Genomic DNA, 24,427 nt, shown 5'->3' on the forward strand with positions numbered 1-24,427 from the left:
CTTTCCAAAAACTATATTTTGTCTGAATTAAAATTTAAAAATGATTGATTGATAATCACTATCTTTAAAGACTATGAAAATAACAGCACCAATTAATCCTTTATGTGTTCAATTTTCAACATGTTAAAACAACAAAATCGGCAGAACCCTTTGATTTCCTTTATTTTGAAGATAACACATTTGCTTCATTTTAATCTTTAGAGAACATTAAGTGGTATGAAAACGATGCCCCTGTGGGGCCCCTGGGTGGTGCAGTGAGTGAGCTTCTGCCTTTGGCTCAGGTCGTGATCCCAGGGTCCTGGGATCGAGTCCCACTTCTCCCTCTGGCTGTGTCTGTGCCTCTCTCTCTCTGTGTCTCTCATGAATGAATAAATAAAATCTTAAAAAAAAAAAAAAAAAAAAAAAGGAAAGTTAGGAGCCTCAGGCTCATAAGGGACAAAGGAAAGAATGGGCACGCTGGAGGTATGCTGGGGAGTTAAGCACCCTTCTACCCCTGAGTCTGTGCTGTCAGAGACATCTTAACTGCTTTGCTCCTCAGGCAGCTACCTCTGCAAATGGAAGTTACCATGCTGAGGTCCTGCTGTGCCAACAACAGTAAAGGAGACACAGTCTGTTGCCCCTTTTAACTTGTGAGCCCCTTAAGGTCAGTGACCATACTTTTTTTTTTTTTTTTTTTTTTTTGAGATCCTACTTTCTTAATTTTGCTTTGCTTCTTCCAATCCCAGCTTCCTGCCTGGCACAAAATAAACTAGCAACACTTTTAGAATCATCCTTGATTCTCTGACGAGTCACATGGTTTCTCTTCACAGCGCAGGCACTCATATGTAGCTTCCTACAGTTCACGGTCATGCCATGTCCTAGATTTCTTCTCTAAAAATGAGGGCAAAAACTTTATTAGTGCCGTATAAGGCATTTTAAGCTTTCTTTACCATGTTCTTACCATGAGCGATTTTCTTAGAAGTTAAGCTAAGAGCAAAAGAAATGTGTGGGGGAGTGGGGTGGGGTGGGGTGGGGTTGGTGGGAGGCTGGGGTGAGGGTGGGTATCAACAGATTCTAGCAAGACCATCTGACCTCAGGACCTTTGCATTCTGAGAGAGGTTTCTCCCAGCAAACAATTTAAAGACACATCACCCAGCTATATAGCTTGTCCTCTATGTTCTTTGTGCCCTTATCGGACTTAATGGAGAGTTAGGGACCTTCACATTAATGCTGTTTATTAAAAGTCTGAGTTCAGAGGATACATTTCTTATCTCTTCCTTGCTATAGTTGGCTTTAAATATACAAAAAAGAATCACAGTGTTTGCATCAGCACACCTTAATCCTTATTCCTGGGCCATGACCCTGCCTGTTTCCTCTCATTTCTCTGGGGCAATTTGGTTGCTTCAGCTCCTTTTAGCTCATCCAAGCATTACCTCAGCATCATCACCGTGGCCCCTATTGCCCACATTAGAAAGATCTCTATGTTCTATTTTAGCTCTTCTTCCCCAAAGGTATGGCATAAATATGGAATGTCAGACTTGTGCAAAGTGCCTACATGCTCTTATTTACTCTCACTCAGTCTTTAGTGGATAGTTGGTGTAAGGCCCCACGTTTCCCATCTATTAAAAAGAGAATTGGTGGTGTGCTTAAGCAGAATATGTTATTGCCTACATAGTGGAGCTTCAAGGGTGAGAAGCTGAATCTGTCTCTCACCACTGAATGGTGCCTAAAATTTGACTTTTGGAGTACTATCCCTTTATCTTTAAGCAATAGTAAACAGCAGAATATGGAAAAAGTAGGAAAGGAATGAATGTTTTTGAAATCGATTATGCACCTGGCATTCTTTTCACACAGAATCACTTAGCAGTACCTTATTCATTTAATATATTCAAGAAACTGTGAAATAGATATTATTATACCTGTTTCATGGAAGCAGAAACCGAGGCCTAGACAGAACTTCAGGTCACACAGTTAGTAAGCATGGAACCAACCCCAGTACACAGTCAGTAATTAGGGAAAACAGAATTTGAGCAGTGTGCCAAACATCAAACTATTTTCTCCCGTCATATTAGGGGAAGAACCTCAGCAGGTTTCCCAGGTGGGAAATAGCATCCCTAGGAAAGAGGCGATTAGCACAAAGCACGGGGGAGGAACACGGCTGGGTATGATGTGGGCGATGTCTGCAGAGTGGGTCTCTCTTGGGACCCTGGTGAGCGCACGCGTGCAAATGTAGACCCAGCACAAGAACTGTACGTATGGGATGCTGGAAGTCACCGCGTCCAGCTACCTCCCCTCACTGCACATGGAGAAACAGACAGGAGAGGACTTGCCCAGGGAGACAGCGAGGTAGAGGCAGAGCTAAATCTGTAGCTGTGCACTCCAAGCTCCCAGTTTCTCCAGCTTCTCGAACTCTTTACCTTCTTAAAGAGCTATCTTGGGTTGCTACTCTCGGTCCATACTTCAAAGTCCATCACTTAATAATATGCCAGCTTCCTGCAACTGTACAAGTGAATTGTGAGGAGTTTTGTATGTATGTATGTATGTATGTATGTATTTATTTATTTATTTTCTGGATGACTCCAACTCCTTTTACCCAGAAGTACATTAAATCTGTATAAATTACTCATAATGTACACTGTAACCTTCACCCCTATACATCTATCACAATTGTAATATCAGTAAGGGTGGGAGGCCAGCTTCGTTACACCTGCACGACTCCCAGAGCTTCCACGTTTTCTACTCAGCCTTCCTCTACTTATTTTCTAAGATATTAAGAGCATGTTTTCACTAGTCCAGAATGAAGAGGACAGAACAAAGCCCCAGCTTAGAGAGTTAATTATAGCTTTTAATTTCATATTTACCTCTTCATAAAGTCACTCGCTGACTTAGAACGGTCTTATCCAAAATTGCCCGCAGCTCATATTCCCTCGCAGCTTCCCAGGGCTCTGCTGACTCATAGCATAAAATCCCTTTACTTTCCAGAGCCTCAGCTTTCTCATTTGTGAACTGAAGTGGCTGATACAGGCCAGCTTTGAGGTGCTTTTGTGACAATCAGTGAAAAATGATAGCGAGCTATAGTGTAGCTTACTTGCACTCAGAGGATAAGGCTATTCTCCAAGACCTAAATGACTGTTCAGATCAACAATCAATAGCTCATTAGATTCAACATTTCCTATGTTTTTGTTTCATAATTCTATCAAAAAATTTAACATAAGAGGGGAAATGAACTTGTGCCCTCTTAAAAGACACTGGAAAAAGGTTAATTTCTTGTATAGAGTTCTGGCCTGAAGAGGGTCACATTAGGTGCAAGTAGATCACAAAATGAACTCTCCCGTTTTGCAGGATTATCAGACTCTATAAGGAAAGGAAAGGGAAACTGAATTATCACACAGGATTAAGAGACACCCGAAGAGTAGATATGAAAAAAATTCTCTTTCTCTGCATATATTTTCTGTAATTTCTTAGTTACACTCCTTTTGTTGTTGTTATTTTTTGTTCCTGGGTAGGGAAATTATTATAAAGTAGTTGTGATGTGTGTACACGGAGGATGTTACATATTAGATTTGAAAGGATTAATGCTTAATGCTTATTGTTTTAAAACAACTTCATTGCTGAATCATATTGACAGGGATTAAAGTTATTTTGTGTTCAAAATAATTCCTCCAGGAAGCATTCACAGACCATTTCCATCAGTGTCACTCTCCCACGTTACCTTTGTGCCTCTTTTGTGAGTCTATTCTTGCTATTTACTTGGCAATTTATGGTGTTGGTTTGCAGGCTGTCTCCCTTACAGAATGCAGGTCTGAGGATTTTTTTCTGTCTAATCTTACTTTCAGAATTATATCTACTACAAAATGGATACTCGAAAAAAAGCTTGTTGACTCCATTAATGGATTTGTGAGTAGGTGGATGGATGGTACCAGACTAGAAATATAGAACTGACCATGAAAGGCTAGTGTTTGGCATGTGGAGAGTAAAGCAGCTTCTAGTGTAACCAGTTAAAATAAACCTGTAACCAGTGAGATCATTGTGGGCATGAAGGAAATGTGTTAAAAGAATGCTTCTCAAACTTCAGTGTATATATGAATAACCTAGGGATCTTATTTATTTATTTTATTTATTTTTTAGAGGTTTTATTTATTTATTCTTGAGAGACACACAGAGAGAGAGGCACAGACACAGGGTAAAGCAGGCTCCAAGCAGGAAGCCCGACGTGGGACTCGATTCTGGGTCTCCAGGATCACGCCCTGGACTGAAGGCAGCGCTAATCGCTGAGTCACCAGGGCTGCCCAGGATCTTGTTTAAATACAGATTCCAATTCATTACATCTGGGATGGGGCCTGGGATTCTCAATTTCTTTCTTTCTTTCTTCTTTCTTTTCTTTCTTTCTTTCTTTCTTTCTTTCTTTCTTTCTTTCTTTCTTCTTTCTTTCTTTCTTTCTTTCTTCTTTCTTTCTTTCTTTCTCTCTCTCTCTCTTTCTTTCTTTCTTTCTTTCTTTCTTTCTTTCTTTCTTTCGCACAAGGTGGTGAGGGCAGGGGCAGAGAGAGAGGGGGAGAGAGAGAATCTTAATCCACGCCCAGCACAGAGCCTGATGAAGGGCTGGATCCCACCACCCTGAGATCACAACCTGAGCCAAAATCAAGAGTTGGATGCTTAACTGACTGAGCCACACAGGTGCCCCTGGGATTCTGTTTCTACCAACTTCCCAGGTGATGCTGATGCTGTTGGTCTGTGTTTGAGTGGCAAGACCTAGGACCCATTTTAGAGAAGTAGATGGCAGTATGATGGAGCAGCTTTGAGAATGGCCAAAACTGAGCACAAAGTAAGCAGGGCCCTGCGAATGGGATTCCAATGGATTCTTGTAATTTGTGGTAGTTCTGTAAAGTCACTGAACACTGAATTAGCGATTGCTGAACCATGGCTCCTAGGGGAAATATAGAGCTGGGTTCCTGTGAGCCTCTGGTTATAGTACTTTTGCCAAGCAATCAGTATATAACCTTATTGTATGTGCTTTTCTGTTTAAAGACACTTTAATATATATTGTTGATTCATTAGCATTAACCTCATGGCCATCAGCACTATACCTCAGGCCTGGATGAAATTTATCTAACACACGTATTTTCTCTGTAAGGCACATCACAGCCTTCTTGCACTTAGGAAACCTCAGACAGCACTTCTGTACTATGCGTAGGAGCCAAGTAAACAGCGAAATCCCCAACAAAAAGCACAAAAATCATAAATATTGCAGTAAATGCACTGAAAAAAGATACAGACTTCCAGTATGAGAGCTGAACTAAGAAGGCAGATGTCACCTTGTTTGACCTCAGCTGGGAACTTGCAAATTGGGTGACTCAAATGTTTTGCCTCTCGGCACATGTCTGCTACTGACCGTGAAAATGTCATGAATATTGAATTTGGGGTTACAAATAGATTTTAGCAAGTAGGTGAAATTACAAATATGGAATCTGAATAATGAGGATTGACTATATAATATTCAGATGTGGGATAAGCCAGAAAAGACATAATAACCTGAAACTAATGTAACATTGTGTGTCAAGTATACTGCAGTTAAAGATATGTGTATGTATATATATATATATATATATATATATATATATATATATATACTTTTAAAGACATGATAATTGCACCAACCTCAGCAGAACAATAGCAGAAAGCTTCAGGACATTGTGCTAAAATAACTGGATTCTTTTGAGAAACTACCAAGAAAGCCTGAGAGTCTCACCGGCCAGCAGGCAGGGACTACTGTGACATTCTGAAAGAGAGAAAAATTTGTTAGTCTCAGGACAATGCAACAAGTCCAGCAGTAGTCACATTTCAGAGTTGTGTGGGGGAAATGAAGGCACTACGATTAGACAAAACAGTACTGGTGTTACCATGTAGTCATTAGTTAGAGAAGTATCTCCCAGTCAGCATTTCTTAAGCTTTCCCAATAGAGTTCCTCTAATAGCAGAGGAGAGTCAAAAATGTATTCCCAAGAGCCTGGCTTAACAAGGTCCAGAGTGGTTTTCTAGGTCATAAAATATCTGGACTTGTTGTAATCTAAATTGTTTCATATTATTTACCACCAAAGAAACCGACCTCCCATCAAGAGGGACTTCATACCTTCTCATCCTCCTGGCACACATCTTGGCCTCAAGGGGCCCATCAATCAGCATGGGTACCGGCCATCTGGATCAGTGGTTGGCAAAATACTGCCTACGGACGAAATCTGGCCCACCACCTGTTCCAATAAATGGAAGTTTTGTTGGAACACAACCGTACCCCCTCATTTAATATTGCCTATGGCTGCTTTCATATTGCGATGGTGGAGTTGAACAGTTGTAACAGAGACTATAAGGCCCACAAAGCCAAAAATATCTGCCATCAGGCTCTTTACAGAAAAGTTTGCCCACTTCTGGTCTCAATTAATATGTTTCTTTTTCTTAATAATTGATATTATTATTTTCCTAACTTAAGTAAAGAGGTCCTTCAAATGTTAAAAATGAGGCAAGCCTGAATTCGTTAGATCCAGCTGATTATTAGCTCAGATATCGATTTCTATGGTGTGAGTCAGATTTTCAATTAAACAGGCTCGTGTAACTCAAGTGAAACCAAACAGGGCCCAGGCTGGCTAACGTGAAAGAGCTTTACCAGCCTGAGCTTGAGCCTGTCCCTCCTGACTGGGAGAGCCAAGGATGGTTAACATCACGTAAATGCCTCTGTCAGTAGGCTGTTGTGTAATGGGTGATGAACAATGGGAAATTAGTGTTTGGACTACATAACACTGCTAAATATGAATTAAAATAAGGAATTTAAACACAAAGCAGGAGAGGGCACAAAGAGAGAGAAGTATCCGTGTGCAGGTCTATTGGAGGGATTTGGGACCCTGGAGCCTGGCAGCCCGAGGTAGTCGAGAGCAGAACCAGCTAGGGCAGAGTTCAAGCAGAGCTTTGAGAAAATGCTGAGGGCTTAATCTGGGATAAATGTGACTGACAAATCCAAAGGACAGACATTGAGCTAAAAATAGCAGATAAGCCAAGGGAAAGGAAACATAGATTTGAAACAGAGCAAGAAGAAGTGTGACAGCAAGGCTAGGAAACATCTAAAAGTTTGCATCATAAAGAAAAGAAAACTAGCTTGTCTTTAGTGGCTTTAGGGTTAATGTTTGGAGTTTGGGCAACTTGAATCAGTTGGAAGAAATTGAAGGAGGGCTGTTTGCTCAATAAATAAAATTTTCAGAATGCTTCTGAAATTTTTGTATCTGTATCTATTTCTATATTCCCCTCAACCCCCAAGGATTCAGGGCAAGACTTAGAGAACCACACAGAAAAGACTTATTCCTCAGGGATTGGGAGGTGGATAGTCCCAGGAATTGGCAAGTGGAAAAGTAGAATGGGATTTGTAAGATAAAGGACATTTTTTGGAGCAAAGATTTAAAACTTGCTTCTGGAAGGCTTTGGCTTAATGGAATTTATAGAGAGATTCATGTTGGGAAAATCTCAGTTTTTTTTTTTTTTTTTTTTTTCCTTAAACTAGGTAATATGGTTTCTATGATACCTATGTGAAATCTGATTGGCTGTTTATATTGCCTGTCCCAAGACTTTCACATCTGGGAAATGCACTCTAAATAGGTGTTCTTCCCTCCTGTCCCCTGAAAATAAAATGATTGGGCTCATTATGGTTGTTGATTATCCACTGTTGACCAAAGGTACAGAAAAATAAAAGGACAAGGATTTCTGTTTGAACAAGGGGTCATGTTGTTCCCGTTGCTTCCCACAGGCATAGCCATGTTGATGAATGGAATTGGCCTTAGGACGAAGATGACCTAGAAGGTAACTAAGTGGAGCTCTTGCTGGCATCATTAAACCACTGGTATACTCTATACTAGACTTCCATTTCTATGATAGGCCAAATTTCTTTTTTGTTCAGGTCATTTTGAGTTGGAATTTATGTTACTTCCAGCCGAAATCATACTGACATACACTAATATGTGCCAAGTTCTCTTCCAGGCACTGAGGCTGTAATGGCAAATATGAGCCAGACAAGGGCTATTTGGGAAGACAAAGAAACCAGATGATTTTAGTAGAATAATCTATGATTATTGTTAGATCCCTAAATTCTGATTATACTGCCCATGCTATCCTTGATGGAATGATTTGCATTTAGGGAGGGGATAGATCCTGGGGAGTGGGGATGAGGATGGGGTGGGAGAGACAATAATAAACCCATAGTAAGAATTAATGTTTCTAAAGGTGAAGAGAGGTAGATACACATGATGAAGACTGGGTAGACATCAGTGATGGGGGGGATGCTATGGCAGGGGAGACAAGAGGGAAATAAAAGGATGTTTCCACTACAGAACCTTTGAAAGAAATTCAGAAGGAATATCCAAGAATGTTGATGAAAACCAGGAGAATATAGAATCAAGCCAAGATAAGAGTAATTAAAGAGGCAACGGTCAACTGTGTCAAAAGCAAGCTAACAGACCAAGAAAGATGCAAACTGTAAATTGTCCACTAGATTTGACAAGAAGGAGGTCATTGAGAACCATAACAAGGTAGTTTCTGTGTAGACAGAGAGGTAGATATCAGAGGGAGTGAACTGAACAGGGAAATGAGGTTAAGAAGTGGAATTGGAGGCTTGATTATTTCTTGAAGCAACTTAGCTGGGAAAGGGAACAGAGAGATATGGATGGCTGTGTACATTTGATGGCAAGATTTGAAAGTTCCATAGGAAATTCTGTTTGGCCCTCTTGATGAAGACCCTTCTAATATAGAGGAATGATTGAGTTCCTTTGGGTCTGGTTCCGGGCCCCTATCAGACAACTGGTGTTTGGAAAGGCCTGTTGTAAAAGGTCCACCCTACGATTCACACGCTGAACAATGGGGATTAAATGGACCGGCCAGGATTTCTCAATAGTATACTCAATTTGTTGAGTTTGGCTGCAGAAGTCATGGCTTTTCATTCATTGTGTAAAACTGTTGTTTTAAGTACCGCTGTCAGCTAGATGTGCTTACTCCACAGTTTTAAATCAAGTTCACAGCTTATTCAGCAACATGTAAATGTTTGTTTTTAATTGCCACTGTTTTATATATAGATGATTGGGTAATCACACTGGTCCCACCACACACACACAGAGAAAAACCTCTCCAAACACTTGGATCTACTCCTTTTAGTCTTTTTGCTATTCTTGTATTTATTAGTACCTCCCATGTACTTCACAAGGCCTGCAAGCCAACATGACCAGTTATAAAATGTGAGGTTTAGGCTCCTCGCCAAGAGCTGAATACATTTGAAAAGGTAACCCATTCAGGCAGATGTCCTTTTGAACCCATCTCTCCCACTTACTAGAAGTGTGGCTTGAGCAAGTTATGTGACCTCTCCAAGCTCAACATCCTCACTTGTAAAGTAGAGATCATTAGATGAAGTGAGTTAAAACAAGTAAAGTGTTTGGCTTAGGGATAACAAATATTCAATAAATAGATATTGTTCCAAAAACAAAAATGACTAATTTAGATATTTACTATATAATAACCCTGCCCAATACATATACATTCATGAGTTTGCATCAGTCACTTTTGAAAAAATGAAAAGCAAAAGGTAAAAATTGTTTTAATAATATATATAACCCAATATATACAAAATGGCAATATTTCAGCATGAAATAAATTTAAAAATTATGAATAGGGCACTTTATATTATTTTTTATGCCAAGTCTGGGAAACTGAGTATGCATTTTATCCTTACAGGACACCTCAATTTGGACAAGGCACATTTCAAGTGCTCGGTGGTCACACCTTGCTGGTGGCTACCATACTGGATGGTTCAATTACAAACATTCTCAGAGGATCATTGGAGGCAGGAGCCACTGGGACAAGAATGTGGAAGAAATAAGGCATATTCAACCCCTTTTTTTTTTTTTTAGTAGGGAAACTTTGGCAAGAGCACAACCTCCACGTCCAGGGAAATTTCTACTACCCTTTGAGTAACTCTCATGTGCTCTTTGAAATATGAAAGACTGTGAATATTTGGGAACACGATTAGAAAAAAATACCCATTAGGAGGACTACATGACTTCCTCATTAATTTCTAGTAGTTGATCAAACATTATTTGCTTATTCTCTTACTCTGTTGGACTCTAAGGACTTCTTAGCACTACCTATAAGCACAGCGACCATGGATTTAAAATACTTTGAGTTTGAAATTAGTTTGTTCTTTGTGCCAAAAACTGATGAGCATTTGAAAACACAACACTCTGACACTTTGCAGGTATTTTGAAGGCCAAAAAAATTCAAACTTAAAGGGAGGGAAAAAACTAAACTAAAAGTTGGTAAAGAATGATCATTTTTAAATTTTTTTTTAATTTTTATTTATTTATTTATGATAGTCACACAGAGAGAGAGGCAGAGACATAGGCAGAGGGAGAAGCAGGCTCCATGCACCGGGAGCCCGACGTGGGATTCGATCCTGGGTCTCCCGGAGTCCAACGTGGGATTCGATCCTGGGTCTCCAGGATTGCGCCCTGGGCCAAAGGCAGGCGCTAAACCACTGTGCCACTCAGGGATCCTAAGAATGATCATTTTTAAAGAAAGTCTTATTTAGAGCTAAATTCCTAAAAAGAAACAATGAGCCTGTGGGCAATCTGTGTTTGCTTAATTCACTTGCGTTAAGAAAAAAGAAAACATTTCCCAAGGAACATGTGTAATATTCTTAGATGTGGGATATGATCTGAAACATTTTTTAAGATGTTCACTCCAAGTACATCTGCTCCTTGGCCTCCCTTGGCTCTTCCAGTGGCCTCTTTACCTTCTTCACCACGTATATAGCACCTTATGTTAGCAGTGAGTGCAAAACAACCAGACTTACCAGGAACAAGTTATTTTCTTAGCATAAAAAAATTGCTGCTTTTCTTTGTGCTGATAGTTTATTTATGGCATTTAACAGTTCACTTCGAGTCAAGCCATAATTTTGGAGTGCATGAATTAACTCTTTGGGGGCATGCTAAGGATGAAATTTCTTTAACTAAAACGTTATTTCCCCATGACGTATATGCTTTTAAGGTAAATGCTGAGTCATTTATGATACATTAAAGAGAAGTCTTTCTTCTTCCAACTCCACCCTCCTGGATTGGAAATAAACGTGACAAATCTCACGTAGAGATCATTTCTGGAGGTTTTCCAGGTCTGAGACTATGGGAAAAGAGGCCATTTAAATTACTGCAGCCTACTGCTCCACCACATAAGTGCCTGGATCAGCAATATCAGCCACACCTCAGAAAGGGAATCTCAAGCTCCATTCAGGCCAATCATATTAGAACCTGCATCTTAATAAGATCCACTAGAGGATTCTAGTATGTATTACTAAATAATAAAGTTACTATTACCAGTCTTCAAATTAAAATGAAGTTTTCATATTTAACCACTTAACTAACTTTAAGATTTCCCTTACAATAATGTATAATACTATGCTGATTTCTAAAAATACCTGTGACTTGAATGTTAGTTTAATAAATGTGTTTTCATGCAACCTACAGGTATCATTGTAATCTCTCCAGGTTTAAAGCTGTTCTTAGTACTATGCCTTTTTCGATAAGGCCTGGGTGTGGCTGGGTTTTTTTAGACTCTCCTGGGGAAGCTGATATGCAGCCAGGGCTGAGAGCCACCATTCGGTCTCCAGGAGATCTGATCCAAACCTTTGAGGTCTTGGTGGGATTCGGAACCAATGTGACCCATCTCTCTCTCTCTCTCTCTCTCTCGCTCTCTCCCTCTTTCTCTTTAATATAATTTTAGCTCAGGTTCATTTTAAATGTGTGACCGTCCCCCTGGGGACTGATACCTGTGAGGGTTTCTTTCTTGCTTTTCCTTGTTCTCTCTGGTTTTCAAGGTCTCAATCATATCCTGAACAAGCAATCTATAGTTCTTCTGCCCCAACTTCACTCATTAATCATTTCCTTTTACATTTCTGGTCTCTTTCCAGCTTTCCAGAATCTTTCTGGAATCCAGGAGCCTGAAAATAGCATCCCAGATGTGTCTACCTCCGTTTTCCTCCCTCCCTTCCCTGTGATAGTCTTCAGAGACAGCCCAAAATAGCACTGGCCTTTTCTTGCTGGGACTTCAACATTCTCAGGCAGTTTTGAATTTTTTAAATGAAAAAAGATCTGGTATAGCTAAATTAGATCTCTAATAATTCAGATCACGGATTGATTTTCTACAGAGCCATAAGTTATATTTAAAAACTAGAGATTCTATTGGAAAGGTAGCTGAGCTCAGAATACAGTAAGTTTCAGCCTGCTTCTGCAGTCCAGCCTGGATCAATGTGTGTGAGAGGCATCTCAGGGCTTGTTTCTGTGCTTGGGCATAGAGCTGATGATACCCCATCCTGTTATCTTGACTTTAAAAATGGGGTTTTTTGGATGAATAATATTAAAAAAATCCGAAGAATAACTTTTAAAAAATCAGAGAATGGTGAATTTAACCCAACTAAACTAATTCTATAAAAGAAATTTAAAAAAAATTATTATCTTAAAAACAATTCTAGTCAATGGCCTTTCCATATATTTTGGTCCATATTTCACAACTATGGACCAATGTGGATTTAAGAATATAGCTTTTAGAATGACCTATATATTATATTTCTATCTGCTTGATTTGGGGACTGTTTTGAAAAGACCTTAGTACAGACATTTTTTTTTTTTAAGGATTTTTATTTATTTATTTATTCATTCATGAGAGACACAGAGGCAGAGACACAGACAGAGGGAGAAGCAGGCTCCCTGAAAGGAGCCTAATGTGGGACTCTATCCCAGGACTCAATCCCAGGACCCTGGAATCATGACCTGAGTCAAAGGTAGATGCTCAACCACTGAGCCACCCAGGTGCCCCAGTAAAGACACTTCTAAGAGAAGAAACAAAAACTATTATTTTCTATTTATTATCCTATGTCTAGGTGATCTAGAGTGCTGGATTCTATTTCAGGAATCACTTTGGATCTTTTTACCCACTGGCCCAAGCTTCCCCTCACTTTGGGTTCCGGGCTGAAAGATATCTACAACCTATAATCTATTTTTCCACTTGGTCAGTCTTCTAGTTTGATCTTTAATAATTCACATCTGCATTGAGCAGCAAGATAGGAAGGCATGTCAAGTGAGCACAATGAGAAAACTGATTTAAAGATGGGAAAGAGCATTAAAGATTGCCTTGGATCTTGAATTCACTGTGAAAAGAAGCGAAAGTGCCCAAGGTCTTGGATTCATGCAACTTCTTCCACCAATATCTTGGCCAGCCAAAAGACCTCAAATCAAGCAGGCTGGTATAATTTGCCAAGAAATGTACTTTTCAGGAAAGTGCCTTAAGGATAAAGATTAAAAGCACTTTATGAGACCTTACAGGCAATACTATCATTCAAAGGCATGCTTAAAAGTTAAACTTTTACTAGAAAACCATATGAATAAAAACAAGATCATCAAATGCTTTAAGTACAAATTATCAAGATTTGAAAATTTTAAAAAATTGATGTAATAGTTTATAAATGGATCCATAATCTACATTGTTTTTGGAAAAAAGGTCTGACGTAAATGAACAAAGATAATTTTAAAAATTCTAAGTACTATCAAATAGGTTGTGTAGAACTTATGAAAGCATTTCTGAAAGAGAGATATTCCAGAAAACACACACACACACACACACATTTTAATATCTTGTTAACTCATCATTATGTAGTTTGTCTTCCCTATGGATCAGCAAAGGCCAAACTGAGATCCTGAGCTGACTTCTTCATTGTCAACCATATTGAATCTACTTCCAGCTATCTTTTCCATTTCGCTCCACTGATTTGTGCTCTTAATTCAGCTTTAATGTTAGCCGAGACAAGTCTGCTGTTGAAAAAACAAACAACGCAGCAAATTTGACTCCTACCTGTAACCCCGATTTCCCTGGACAAGGGTAATTACAGGGAAAAGTCAAGGATTTCAGTCACAACCATAGTGGGATTAACTCCAGTTCCACTTACATTTGTTATTTTGAGCCAGATGCCCTGGCACATGCCCAATACTAGTGTTATGTGGTGGCTGGTAGGCCAGTGGGGGACTGACCAGAGGGAGAATTTCCCTACACTGCTGCTGCTCCCAGGGTAATCCTATTTCTCCTCATACTGCTCCCCTACCCAGCAACCCCACTGAAGTACTGTCTCTCTGGCTGTTAACCCATCTTGGCTACGACTAGGCCAGAACTGCTCTCCATCTGCCCCACTGGAAGGCCAGGTGCTTTCAGCCCAAAGAAAAACAGATTTGATTGTCTCATGTTTAGCCCTAGATAGTGTGATCGATCTATAAGGAATGATAGTTCTTTGATCCCTTTCAGGAGTATTTTGTGTTTTCCCAGTTCCCTATAGCCTTGGTAGTACATGGAAATACTTAGGGAGCTTTTAAAAATCTATTTAGACGCAGGCTTGAAATTTTAATTTAATTGGTCTAAGATGAGGCCCAGGCTAAGTGTCTTTGAAAAGCTCTCCAGGGATTTTAACACACAGCTAGAGCCTACCTTGGAAGATACCCCCTTGAGCATTTCTGGAAGTCCATGGAAGATGTTACCCGTGTGCTCAGGATTAACTTGTCAGCCTCCAGTGACCCTTGTCCTTTCTTCCTTCCTTTTCTGGTTGTGTCCCCTTCTCTGTTGGGTACCTCCCTATCTGCTTGGCATTGCAACATCCCTGCTCTCTCCCACCAAATATGTCTGTTTCTCCTCTGTCACGAATACTACTTCTACAGGCTGCGCTATACACCCTTGGAACCACCACAGAGTTGACTAGGTGCCAACCTAAGGATTAGGGCCAGTAGGCCTCAAAACTGATAATAATAATAAAACACTTAAGCTTATTCTTATGCACCAGAACTGTTCTAGGCACTTCACATATATTACACCATTTAACCCTTGCAACAGCCTCATGAAGTAGGCACTATTATTATCCCAATTTAGAGATGAAGAGACTGAAGTAGAAAGTTTAAGTAATACAGCTGGCAAAATTCTAAAGGAAAACCCCCCAAATTCCATCCCCTGGTTATAGGCACTAATAGAGGCTCTACTGTGATGCGATTTTGTAGATATACTTAAAGTTCCAAGTCAGTTTCCCTTAAGGTTCAGAGATCAACCCAGATAAATCTGATCCAGTCAAGTGAGTTATTTAAACGAAGAATATTTTCTAGCTGCAAGCAGGAGGGGAAGTCAGAGAGACTTTAAGTATGAGAAGGACTCACATGCTATTATTGGATTTGAATGTGGAGGAAGGTATATGACAAAGAATGCAGATGGGCTCCAAGGAAAGCTAGTGGCTAGAGGCTGACAGTGACAAAATGGAACGTCAGACATATGGACATAAGAAACAAGGATGATCTTGGAAATGAATTCTTCCCCAGACCCTCCAGATTAGATAGACCCCAGTCTCCCTGACAGCTTGATCTCAGCGCTATTGGACCTCAGAGAGCAGAGGACCAAGTCACACCCTCCTGGATTTCTGACCTACAGAATTGTCAGCTAATAAGTGGGTATTGTGTTAAGGCTTTAAAGTATGGTAACTTGTTACACAGCAGTAGAAAACTAATACTGGTAAAATTGACCAAGGTGAGCCACACAGGAAGCAATAAAACCAAGATTCAGCCCCAAGTAATATGGGTTGAAAAGCTCTTTCCGATTACCTTAAATTCCCACACCCAATGGATCTAAGCTGTGCTAAATGATAAATACCGTACTGTGTGATCTCCCACTGATGACCTCAGTAGTGAGGCCAAATGTGTTCATCAGACTCCTCCCCTCTGAAGAAGTCTCCCAGCTGGCTACTTAAGCCCCTAAGCAAAATCTTTTGATAGATTTGCATCATATTCCCCAGAATTGGGGAATTCAGTCAAGATATGATATCTTACGTACACAGATTTGTAGTTGTTTTTGTAGGAATGTATGATAATGCCTAAGAAGGCCAGGGCTATTTATGACGGGACCCATTCACTGTCCATACGTAGCCTGCATTTTGAAACTTGATGTGATATTCAGATATAGGGCATATTTCTTTGGATTTTCTCCTATTTCGCTGTGCATGAATCATTGGGATATTTATATTTATATGTCTTTTTTTCTTTCTCACTAGAACAGATAGTGAGTATTCACTGGTCAGTATGTATATAGTAGCTTTTCTTCCTATACATAGCTCTAAAAGTTTCTATTTGCTGAATGACAATGGTGTGCCAGAGAGGATGCTAACTGCTTTGTAAGTAATATCTCACTTAATCCTCCCAATAATTCTATGATGTAGATATCATTATTTTCATGTTATAGACAGGCAATTGAGATGCAAAATTATGAAGAAAGAATCTATCCAAGGCACACAACTCTTAAAAAAGCAGAACTAGGCTTTACATGGGGCTCTCCAACTTCAAAGCCTCTCATTTCAAATAAAAAGGCTCATACTTTACTTATCTTCTGAGCACCCTTAAAAACTTAGACCTACAAAAAAAAAAAAAAAACTTAGACCTACAGCATGCACAGGGCTTCAGTATGGCTCATCTGAATCACTCAAAGACCCTCACAAAGTCAGTCTTTAGGTAACTTCTACATTAGTCTCCTGTGCTAATGTAGAAAGTCATGTAATGGCACATCTGGTCATAGCATCAATATAAAAACCATTTCACTTATAGATGCTGGCTTAGGTCAGGGGGTCTCACCGATTTAAAGTTGAGTATAGTAAAAAAAAAAAACAGGGTAAAAAAAATCTTTGTGTGGATCCATTCTTAACCATACTTAGTTTATTTAGAACAAATAAATCACCAATTCTGAGGGGGTCTTCTATACTCTTCTTGGGGTTTCTGATAAATAAAATGTTTATCATATGCATATGTAAGAGTTTGTGAATATTATCACACCACAAACTCTACATGGATAAAACATTTCTGGATGTTACCCTAAGTTAGTCAGTAACGCTGACCATTTCTTGATGGCCATGAACCTGTCAATTAAGCAATCCTCAGACTAAAATCTAGTTTATGCTTTCATTTGTGACTGAAATGATCACATTTTTCTTTTCTAGCATATCGCAAAATAAAGTTGGTGAATTTTTAATACAGAATGAAGGGTGAAGGAGTAGCTAGAAGAAAAGACATCATGGTATGTTTGAATGTGCCCTGGACTGGTAATTAAAAGACCTAAATTAAATTACCCTTACAATGTCACCTCTCAATTATGCTTGGTTGGCTCTCTGAGTCCCAGTTTTTATACATGAAATGAAGATACTGCCTAAAGCAGTATATGAATTTATTATTGTTATTATTATTAATAGTATAACAACTGAGAAATGACAGTAGGTAGCAATCCTAGACCTTGGAAATCCTAAGTCCTCTGTAGGGACCTTTTCTGATCTGGTCTCAATTTTCCAGGTAACTCCCTTTTTGTTTTGCTGGTAGAGCTATTTTCCAGGCAATAGAACAGTAAGATGATGATCTTATTACTGTGGAAATCCTTGATGTGGAAGTGTCCAGCACTATAGTCGGCTATGATTATCTGCCTGCCAGGAACCTTTGCATTTGAGAAAGCTGCAAAGTATAAACGTGAGCTTCACAGAGCTTCACAATGTCTCATTCAGGATATGTCCCAGTACGCATCACACAAAAGTGCTTGATAAAGGGACTAATGAAGTAAGAAATGAAGAAATGGCTTTTTATCCTCAAATGGAGTCCAAAGTCGATGAGCAGACTAAGAAATAGAATCAGAAATATTTCCTCTTTTATTTTCTTTGGTTGATTATTAATCTGAATTTTTTGTCTAAGGAAACCAAACCTTTCTTAAAGGGTAAAATGCAGGTATTATATAATGCCAGATATTTCCCCTTAACATGCAAGAATATATATTTTACCAGTTAAGTATTTTCGTTCATTCATTTGTTCAGATTCTATCAGGACATGAGTAAGGCTATTGATTTTCTCCTGAAGTCTCAGGACTCCGTACATTTATCCATTTGATAAATATTCACTGGGTTCCAGGCACCTTAGTAAGTCAAATATTTACTCTGGTGAAGTCATCCGTGCTCAAAACAGTTCAGAACTTCCTTTCATTTGTTTCCAGCCCTGAACTATGTTAATTCTATAACACTTCTCAGTCATGGGACCAGTCCCCAGACACTGTCTAATCCAATCCTTGTAAGAACAAGGGGTCATCATGCTATATGTGCAGAGAGCACACCTAATAGGACCTCCAGACATGAGTCAGGGATCATCATTAACCATATCTGACAAATGAAGACATGGAGACTTAAAAAAGTCAATGACTTGCACCAGGTCAGCATTCCGACTCAACATCTAACCTTCAGTTCACTTGTTTGAATTCATTGTACCAGTATCTTCAACAGTGACAAATCATTACCTTGGGAGATGTCTTGGTATTTTGAAAACATTCAAAATTCAGTGAGAGCTAGCTTTTATAACTAAGGTGGGGAACCAAACTGGATAATAAAAGGGGGTTGTGTTGATTGTCTTGTTTTTAAGGTTGAGGCTTTGACTTTCAGATATTGAGCCATATTTTCTTGGTTGGCTTATGAAGTGGCCCTGTAGACAATTCTGGGAAAGTAGCTCTAAATTTTTGTGAGCAGTGTCAGGTTGTCTAAGAGAAGTTCATGTGCGTTTCTACAGAACCCTTTTTGGAGGAGTGAAATATTTTTGCAGAATATAGAGAGGATCACAATTAGTTCCAGGAATCTTGGTTCTTTATCTTTCCTTGAGCGTACACAGCGCTAACTGTATTTGTTATTTACTTTTTTTTAAGGTTTTATTTATTTATTGGAGAGAATGAGTGGAGGGAGTGGCAGAGGAGAAGTAGGACCCCCGGAGAGCAGGGAGCCCGATGTGGGACTTGATCCCAGGACACTGGGATCATAACCTGAGCCAGAGGCAGATGTTTAACCAACTGAGCCACCCAGGCACCTGTTCTTTATTTTTAAAGCAGACAGTAAAGCATGGAACCTGAGGTTTAATGACTACACAAAGAACAAGCAAAGTGAACAAAACTCATAATCAAACAATTCTAGGCCAGTCAAGAACAGGGAATGGGGAGGCATCATATACCAAGAGAACTCTGCCCACATTTTCCCTTTCTCAGTATTGTACCAGGAGCACAGGAATGAGACAGCTCAGACTAACTCTAGGTAATTTTGAATAGAAGTCTTTCTTTCTTCCTTAAAGACTGAAAGTAAATGGCATAAGCAAGTTAGGCAGAAACCCTTGGTTGTGTTTTCTAGATAAGGATTGCAGCCCTCTGGCCTATCTGTGATAAGGCCATGGAGAGAATGTTACATAAACAAAAGCCAGGAGGGATTTGAGCTTAGATGTCTTTGTGGGGTCTGCTAATCAAGCTGAACCATTTCACCCTCAGGGATAAACACAATATGCAGAGTATGGTGACAGAGCATAGGAAAGCTCAAATTCATAGCCTTTTATTTCTAAATTTTAACTTTTAGGTCCACGCCTAAAATGTGACATATTCTCAAATTTTCTACATCCCATAGCTATCAAATAACAGTAAGTAATCTATGATTGGCCATTTTGCAGTAGAAAGAAAATAGTTTACAAAAATATTGAGAGTAATCTTTGACTCTCAGTCTACTAGTGTTTGTTTGTTTTTTCTCTCAGGTCAGTCCTGCATCAGGAAACTCCAAAGGTGAACTTTCACATTGCAATGAGGTGGTTGGAGGTCACAGGGAGAGCCAGTTGAGTGCCCAAGAAATCACCAGGCCAGGTTTATCATCCATGACCTAAGAAACTCAGCTAAGGAAACAAGCATTTCTAAATATTGAGACTGATATTGAAGGAAGTGGATGGATAAAACAAACCTAGGCAAATATATAGTAATGGTTGTCATCTGGCAGGATGAAATTTGTAAAACCATGACCATTGCAACAAAGCAGTTATTCAATGTTAGGCGAGAGATAGGTAACCAAACATCAAAGCATACTTAATTAAGAGGACTGCCTCATTCAGAACCACTCACACTGCCTCCCCAGCCACACCTACCACAACTCTCTAGAAGAGAGGGCCACTAGGAAAATGATACCTGCTTCCACCCCACAACCTCTGGCGCTGCTACCAAAACCCAAATACTTACCTTCCCCCATGAGGGAACTAATCCACCTTTCACTTATTCCTGGTTTTACCAGTTACTACTCGTGAAAACCTCCTTTGTTAAACCAACCTATCATCTCCAGACTGTTTGAACCCCAAACCCTATTACTTCCTGTCTCCCGAGCATTTTAGAACATAATTATACAGCCTTCCATTTCAACTTCCTCAATCTCTCTACCTTATCTGAAACCCGGCTGTTCTCTACAAATTCCGCAACACTCTCAAAGGGAGACAGGCCTTCTTTTACTTTTCATGTAACTTAGGAGTGAAAAGTGGGAACACTGACCTTACTTCCCATACCATTTTTAAAGCTTGCTCTTCACTGCCATAGCCACCCCCACTCCTACCCTTGTTTTTTTTTTTTTTTTTTAAAAAAAAAAAAAAAAAGGTCAATTAATTTACAAAAGAGGAACCAAGAATGTACAAAGTGCTGGGAAAACTGTATAGTCATGTGCTGTGAAAGTGGACCCCTACCTTAAGCCATAAACAAAAATAAATTCAAATTGGATTAAAGACTTTCACATAAGACCTGAAACCATAAACTTTTAGAAGAAAACATAGGCTGTAAGCAACTTGACATCAGTCTTGGTAATGGTATCTTGGATTTGCCACCAAAAGCAAAATGAACAAGTGCAATTAGGTCAAACTAAAAGGGGGATCCCTGGGTGGCGCAGCGGTTTGGCGCCTGCCTTTGGCCCAGGGCGCGATCCCGGAGACCCGGGATCGAATCCCACATCGGGTTCCCGGTGCATGGAGCCTGCTTCTCCCTCTGCCTGTGTCTCTGCCTCTCTCTCTCTCTGTGACTATCATAAATAAATAAAAATTAAAAAAAAAAAAAGATCAAACTAAAAGGTGTCTACAATGCCAAAGGAAACCATCAACAAAATGAAAAGGCAACCTACAGAATGGGAGTGAAATATATGCAAATCATATATTTCATAAGGGGTTAATATCAAAATATTTTTTAAAACTCATACAATGCAAGAGAACAAAAACAATTCCATTAAAAGACGGACAAAGGAACTGAATAGACATTTTTCCAGAAATATCCAAATGGTCAACAGGTACATATAAAGGTTCTCAACATCACTAATTGTCAGGGAAATGCAAATTAAAACCACAAAGTGGTATCAACTTATACCTATTAGAATGGCTATTATCAGAAAGACATAAGATAACAAGTGTTAGGGAGGGTGTGGAGAAAAAGGAGCCCTTGTGCTCTGTTGGTGGGAGTGTAAATTGGTATGAAAAACAGTATGGAGGTTCCTCAAAAAAATTAAAAATAAAACTATCATATGATCCAGTAATCCCACTTATGGGTATATATCCAAAGGAAACAAACAAACAAAATATATCTAACCCCTTTTGTTCATTGAAGCATTACTTACAATAGCCAACACATGGAAGTAACCATTTATATATCTACATACACACAATATATATATATATATATATATATATATATATATATATATATACAATAAAATATTTTTTAGCCATAAAAAAGAAGGAAATCCTGTCATTTTTTACAACATGGATTGAGGGCATTCTGCAAATGAGATGTCAGAGAAAGAGAAGATATCTTTATACGTGGGATGTAAAAATCCAAATTCATAAATACAGAGAATGTGGTTGCCAGAGGTAGGGGGTGGGCTGTAGGGGAAATGGGTAAAGGTGATCAAAAGGTAAAAACTTTGAGTTATAAAATAAATCCTGGGGATATAATGTGACTAGAGTTAGCCATACTCCAGTGTATTTCTGAGAGTTGCTAAGAGTGGAGTTCTTAAAGGTTCTCATCATGAGAAAAAACATAGTCTGTAACTGTGTGAGGTGATTGACGTTAATCAAACTTATCATGGTGACTATTTTGCAATTTATATTTATATCAAATCGTTGTTGTACACCTTAGACTAATACATTGTTCTATGTCAATTATATTTCAATAAAACTGGAAGAAAAACCACATCTGTGTTGAAGCTTCTAGCACTGAGCTAAACCACTCTTTCTCCTCATTGCAATCATCCACTGACTCCCCAGCCATATCCCCTCCATTTATTGAGGACTCTGTGCCTGAGACCCTGTGTCTTTCTCTGTACCCCCACATCAGCCGTCTTCCTAGAAGACTTTAATTTTGATGTGAGTATTTACATTCATTTCTGCCGTAGCCATTTCCTCCCATGGTTGCACCAAGGATCTTGTCTTCCAGGGAAAACAGTGTAACCTCCAAAATCACTCACTGAAAATCACCCTTCTCCTAACCTTCCAGCTAGCATGCCCGTTCAACCTTTCATTACTGCGATTGTTCCTTCACTTTACTGGGTTCGCAAATGCCTGGATAACTCCCTATTCCCAAGGAAGTTTCTTTTCTAACTATTCATTAATCTTTGGTTTTCAATCTCTCTCTCTCTCTCTCTCTCTCTCTCTCTTTTTAAAAGACTTTATTTATTAGACAAAAAAGCACAAGTGGAGTGAGGGGCAGAGGAGGAAGCAGGGGCTCAATCCCAGGCCCCCAGGATCATGACCTGAGCCTAAGACAGTTGCTTAACCAGCTGAGCCACCCTGGAGCCCCTGGTTTTCTATCTCTTATTTAACTGGCTCACATTCCACAATATATCTGTTCACTCACTCTCTTGCAAATAGTCTCCTCTCTTCTACTGCCTTTACCTAGGAGAGAATCTCATTTTAAGTCTCCTCATGTCACTCTTAGTCTCTACAAGTAAAATTATCCATTCTTGTGGCCTCTTTATGCTGACAGCCCCCACATTTGCATCTCCACCTCCACACTCTCTTTTGCATTCTGAACACATACACACAGTTAACTGCCTACTTGACACTTCTTTTTGGACCTCTGATAAGCCCCTCAAAAACAGTATTGCTGAAATGGATCTGTCTTTCTACCTTCCTGGGTTGAGTAACTCAATAATATCAGTAAATGGCACCTCATCTTGCATTCACTCTCTACAGTCAGGCAACCAACCAAGTCCTGCCAGTTCTATCTTTATAATTTCTCTCACCTGTCCTCATCTTTCATCCTCTGCCTTTGTCTATCTGGCTCAAGTCTATAGTCAGACTATAGCAATAGCTTCCTCACTGCTCTGACACAACCCCTCTCTATATGACATCCAAGTTCATGCTTCAAACAATAGCCATAGTAACCTCTTTAAAAAATGTGATCATGTTAGTCTGTCTCCAAACCCTTCAGTGACTTTCTTTGCTCTTATTAAGTTGTAAGTCCCTAACATGACCCTCAATAGCAGACATCATCTGACTCTGCTATGTCTCTGGGCTTCTCTCGCACCACTCGCTCAGACACCCTGGCCTCCTGTATGTTTCTCAAAGGCACAAAACATCACTCTCTTTCTATGTTACCCTGTGCTGTTTCCTCTTACTGCTGCTCTTTGCTTGGCTAATGCCTACTTCTATTTAAAGCCTCAACTTAAACATTCTTTAGGGAAATATTCTCTAACGTACAGAACTGGTATTTTCTTTCTTAGATTACAACTAACTAAAATACTGTAAAATTATCACTGAAATGACTGTAAGTAAATAAAAATACATAAATGGGAATTATGTGTTTAGTGTGTGTTCCCATGCTAGACAGAAGTCTATAAACTCAAAGATTTGCCTTGGTCTCGTTTGCCACTCTGTCCCTAGTAGACGGGCCAATCATCTGGGTTTGCTTAGAACTCAGGTGTGAAACTTTTAGTTTTAAAACCAAGAAAGTCCTGGGCAAATTGAGAGGATTGTTTCCTTCAGTCATCTCCAGCACCTAGAACAATCCTCAGCACGTTGCTTGTGAAATGAACATGGTCCTTTCTGTTGAAATCTTTGAAGCTTTTCCTGATCGTTTCCACGCTATCTCTACCTTTCAACCCAACTCCCTTGTTAGGTGTTCCTTCCTCAAGGTTCACATAATTCTTTGCAAGGAGCTCTATTTAGCATGTATGGCATTGCATTTTCCTCATAACTCAGTTTTTATATTTAGCCTCCCCCCTGGACTTTGAACTCTTGGCAGATAAGGAGTTTCTAATCTTCCTTTTTGCAATACCTGCTACAATGCCTGGCACATGATGGACACTGATAAACACAAGAGAAAGGAAAGGAAAAAAGAAAGAATATAAAATAAACAAAGGGAAGGAGGAAGAAGGTTGGAAGTTAAAGAGAGAAAAGGAAATAAGGCAGGTGGTGATCCTGCCAGTCCTTTGATACAAAAGTCTGAAGCCGTGTGTAACCTGCTTTATGTGCTCATCATGCCAGGTAGTCTAATCCTCTAGCAGGAAGTGGCAAGCAATGGGA

The 24,427-nt window shown here is 39.5% G+C and overlaps 1 long non-coding RNA gene across 2 annotated transcripts in view; it reads right to left on the reverse strand.

Moving 5' to 3' along the window:
- Window positions 1-146: 146 nt before the first annotated feature.
- Window positions 147-24,427, reverse strand: part of LOC125753991 (uncharacterized) — a 44,873-nt gene continuing 20,592 nt past the window's right edge. Inside the window, exons 2-5 of one of the 2 annotated variants that reach the window (XR_007407101.1) lie at window positions 6,106-6,223; window positions 5,635-5,755; window positions 2,841-3,333; window positions 147-379 (exon numbers count right to left, since the gene is read on the reverse strand). This is a non-coding gene — a long non-coding RNA (uncharacterized LOC125753991). The other variant, XR_007407102.1, reaches the window with a different exon arrangement.

The sequence above is a fragment of the Canis lupus genome, chromosome 29, assembly GCF_003254725.2.
Source record: "Canis lupus dingo isolate Sandy chromosome 29, ASM325472v2, whole genome shotgun sequence".
Classification (NCBI taxonomy): domain Eukaryota; kingdom Metazoa; phylum Chordata; class Mammalia; order Carnivora; family Canidae; genus Canis; species Canis lupus.